This window comes from Marmota marmota, unplaced genomic scaffold (genome assembly GCF_001458135.2).
Source record: "Marmota marmota marmota unplaced genomic scaffold, marMar, whole genome shotgun sequence".
Lineage (NCBI taxonomy): Eukaryota > Metazoa > Chordata > Mammalia > Rodentia > Sciuridae > Marmota > Marmota marmota.
Window position 1 is genome coordinate 18,350,182 of NW_026000174.1, and position 4,877 is coordinate 18,355,058.

General features: G+C 34.7%; 1 pseudogene; it reads right to left on the reverse strand.

Moving 5' to 3' along the window:
- Positions 1-3,210: 3,210 nt before the first annotated feature.
- LOC107157437 lies at positions 3,211-4,373 on the reverse strand (annotated as a pseudogene).
- Between the last annotated feature and the right edge of the window lie 504 nt (positions 4,374-4,877).

Consider the following 4,877-nt stretch of genomic DNA (forward strand, 5'->3'; position numbering starts at 1 on the left):
AAAAAAAAAAAAAAAAAAAAGGGAGGGGACCCTCCAAATTCATTGTATAAAGCCAGTATTATACTGATACCAAAATCTGACAAAGACACATCAAGGAAATTAAACTACAGGCCAACATCTCTGATTAAACATAGATGCAATAATTCTGAATAAAATTTTGACAAATTGATTAAAAAACACATTACAATGATTCCAATGATAAGTGTATTTCATTCCAAAGATGTAAGATTTGTTCAACAGAACTGAATTGAAAAATTTAGTTCACTGCATAAATAGAATTAAGAACAATAACTAATTGATCCTCTCCATAGATGCAGAAAAAGCATTTGACAAACATCCTGGATGCATCCATGTTAAAAATAGTGGAAAAACTAGATAGAAGAGCTTAATATCAACATTATAAAGGCTATACAGGACAAACAAAGGTCAATTATAATGAATGGGAAAAAAAAACTAAAAGCATTTTTTAAAAATAGAAATAAGACAAGGATGAACACTCTCAACAGATCTGTCAATATAGTTCTTGAAACTATAGTCAGAGCAATAAAAAAGAAAAGGATATTTGAGAAAAGAAATACAAATATAAAAAGAAGTCAAATTATCTCTGTTTGATGATGATATGATCCTCTATATAGAAGTCCCTTCCTCCCCCCCCCCAAAAAAAAAAAAAAAAAAACAACAACAACAACACCAGAAGACTTCGAGAGCTGGTAAAAAAAAAAAAAATTTGCAAAGTATCAGGATACAAGATCAACAGTCATAAATCAATTATTTTTATGTACTCCAATAATGAATTTTCTGAGAAAGAAATCAGGAACACGATCCATTCACAATAACCTCAAAGAAAAAGGAATACTTGGAAATAGATCTAACAGTGGAGGAAAAAGATCTCTACAATGAAAACTATAGACTACTGAAGAAAGAAATGGAAGAAAACCTAAGATAATGGAAAGATCTCTCATGTTCTTGAATAGAAAGAATTCATATAGTCAAATTGACCATACTACCAAAAGCATTATACAGGTTCAATGTAATGTCCATCAAAATACCAATGACATTCTTCCCAGAACTAGAAAAACAGTCCTTAAATTTATTTGGAAGAATAAAAGACCCAGAATAGCCAAAGCAATCCTGAGCAAGAAGAGTGATGCTGAAGGCATTACAATAGTAGATCTCAAATTATACTACAGAGCTATACTAACAAAAACAGCACCGAAACAGACATGAAGATGATTGGAATGGAAAAGAAGACAAAGAGACATACACATAGATATAGGCATCAGATATTTGACAAAGGTGCAAGAAGCATATATAGGAGAAAAGTAGCCTTTTCAACAAATGGTCTTGGGAAATCTGGATATCCATATGTAGAAGAACGAAAGTACATTTCTATCATTCACCCTGCACAAATCAACTCCAAGTGGCTCAAAGACCTATGAATTAGACCAGAAAGTCAGCAACTTCTAGAAAAACATGCAATTTCATCATTTCAACATATTGGCAAAGGCACTGACTTACTTATCAAGCCTCTAAAGTACAAGAAATAGAACCAAGAATCAATAAGTGGGAGGGCATTAATTTAAAAAGCTTTTCCACAGCAAAGGAAAGAAGCCATGAATACAGAGCTTACAGACTGGGAGATATTAGCCAGTTGCTCCTCTGACAAAGGATTAAAATTTAGAATATATAAAGAATTTAAAAACTTAACACCATGAAATCAAATACCTCAATTACTAAATCAGCAAAAGAAATAAGTAGATATGTCTTAAAAGGAGAAATACAAAAGACGAATATATACATGAACAAATATTCAACATCTCTAGAAATCAGGGAAATGGAAATCAAAACTGCATTAAGAATTAATCTCACTCCAGTTAAAATGGCAACCATCAAGAATGCAAATAATAAAAAATGCTGGTGAGGATGTGGAGAAAAAAGTGACATTCCCATTGCTGGTGAGACTTCAAATTAGTACAAACAGTATGGAGATTTGCTTGTACTAATTGGAAGCAATATGGAGATTGCTCAAAGACTAGAAATGAAACTACTATATGACAGAGCTATAGCCACTCCTTGGTGCTTATCAATACAAACTAAAATCAGTATTCTATAGTGATTCAGGCACATTAACTTTATAGCAGTACAATACACAATAGTCAAGTTGGGCAACAATCAACAGTTGAACTGGTGCCCTTAACAGATGAATGAATAAAGAAAATGTAATGGAGTACTATGTGGCTGTAAAGAAAAATGAAATCATGGCATTTTCTATTAAATGGATGGAATTGGAGAACATTATGCTAAATAAAATAAGCCAGACTCAGAAAGTCAAGGGTTGAATATTTTTTCTGATGTGCAGAGGCTAGACCAAACTAAGGAAAAAGAGTGTTCATAGTCCCATAAAAATAGAAAGAATATCAGCAGAATATGATTGCAGGTGACAGATGGGGACAGGAAAAGAGAGGAACAGTGGAATAAAATTGACCAAATTGTACTGTGTACATATAAGAATATGCCATAGTGAATTTCACCTTATGTACATTTGTAAAGCACAAATTTTAGGAAACAAACTAAATACGTAGAAGGAAGACCAGTAAAGTAGAGGAAAGGGGATAGGAGAAAAGTGGGAAGGAAAAAAGGAAGTACAACTGAACTGTAGTGGACTACATTATTTTTCATACATTCATGATTATATCAATATAAGCCACAGTATTACATATAACTATAATTCACTAATAAAATATAAATTAATTAAAAATAAGGACACATGATAAGGCACATAAAAAAGTGCAAAAGTAATTTCCACCTTATCAGTAATTACATAAAAAAGACTAAACTCTCTAATTTATTAGTAAATATTGGTAAATAACTGATTCAACCATATCTATTCAACATCCTCTGGAAATTCTGCTCATTGCAGCCATGAAACATAATGAAAAATATATTCTCTATATCTTTTCCTTGGATTCCTTGAAACAAATAGCATCATTAATATGGTATTTGTTGTCTTGAAGATTTTTGCTTACACACAAATATTTCAAATAAAAATTCTAATGTCTTCTTCTGCAAGTATAATTGTTGCCATGAATTACTTGTGATAACTGAAAACCTGCCATAGTGTCAATATTATTTACTTCATAGTCACAGTCATTGATAAATGTAAAGGGTGAGCATATGGAGTAAATAAATAGACTGAGTATCTCCTCCATGTTAGTTGCTCTTGATGTTCAGCCCAAGCACCTTGCATAAGCCCTGCCTGAGCTCCTTGTTCCTGAGGGCATACACCATGGGGTTGAGGGCAGGGGGAATAACATTGTGTAGCACATTGAGTAGAACTAGGATGAGGGGAAGTTCCTTCCCTCCACTGTGAGTGATGGAAACAACAACAATGACAGTGTAGAAGAAGAGAATTAAGATGAGGTGGGAAGTTCAGGTACTCAAGGCCTTGGATGCAGCTTCTTTGGAGTTGAGCTTCAGTACAGACTGAAGGATCAAAGTATATGATACAATAATCAAACCCAGATCACTTCCCATAACCATCCACGCCAGAAATATTTAATTGATATTGTTGATTTTCCTGTCATCACAGGAGAGGCTAGTGACTCCAAGATTAGTAGGAAAAACAGTGCTCAATTTGATTATGAGAACAGTAATTTCTCTGAGCAGCTAAAATGGGCACTGAAATTGAAAGCAGACCATTTCTAATTGCCATGACACAGTTGCTTTGATCACTAAAGGGTTAGTAACCATTGATGTATAACTCAGAGGTCGGCATATGGTCACATACCTATCTATAGCCATGCAGACAAAGATGCCTGACTCCTTGGCCACAAGACAATGGATGGCATACATCTGAACAAAGCACTCAGGGATGCTGATGGCCTTAGCACTAAACTATAAGATGGCCAAAATATTGGGTATGATGGTGGTAGCCAGGCCCATGTCCACCACGGCCAGGATGCCCAGGAAATGGTACATGGGCTGATGCAAACTTGCCTCTTGGTAGATGGTGGTCAGGATCAGGATGTTGGCCCCAAGAGCTAAGAGGTAGAGCAGAGCCAGGGGTAGGGAGAGCCAGTGCTTCCAGCTGTTGATGCCTGGGAATCCCATCAGAACGAACTCAGAGACCTGGAACTGAGAGCTGTTGGAATCTCTGAGATTCCAACAAAAAGGAAAACCTGCCACAGTGTCAATATTATTTGTAAAAGGAAAAAAAGTTTAATGTTACACCTCTTAAATATCAATCTGAGAGTGCTGGAAAATTCTAACCCAGGATAATGGTTCTTTGTCATTGACAATGTATCTTTATTATTCCCATCCTGACACTCATACTTACTTTTCTTACAACAGTGGAACTGTGATAAGTGTAACATTCTCGGCCTCATTCCTAAAATACATAATGTGGCTCAATTTTTTTCCTTCATCTCATAAATGACAAATAGACTATTAGGGAAAATCAGTACTTTGTCCATGACCTTCCAAGTAGAAAGTCACTGAATTAGAACAATTTGAACATTATCTGATCATTGTCTGACTGTGAGATTTGGTTTTGCTAATAAGTTGGTTGCTTCAGAGACCTAATATCCAGATCTTCTTGAGGCTTTCATGCATGTAGACTTCCTTAGGAACTTAGATTATCTGAAACATTAAAGAATTATTTGTTCATTCAGGTACTTGGGAATTTATAAAGTACCAATGTGCTTTTTTAAATTTTGGTAAGCTTGTATGAAGCAAAGAAGTAGACCCACTTCATACTAAGGACACTGATGTACTAAAACTCTCTATACCTTCCTAAAGCTGAGCAACTATAAAGCTACATAATGTAGGTTGAAAGCCCCAGTGATCTTTAAATTTCAATGATTATTTATTTTTCTTTA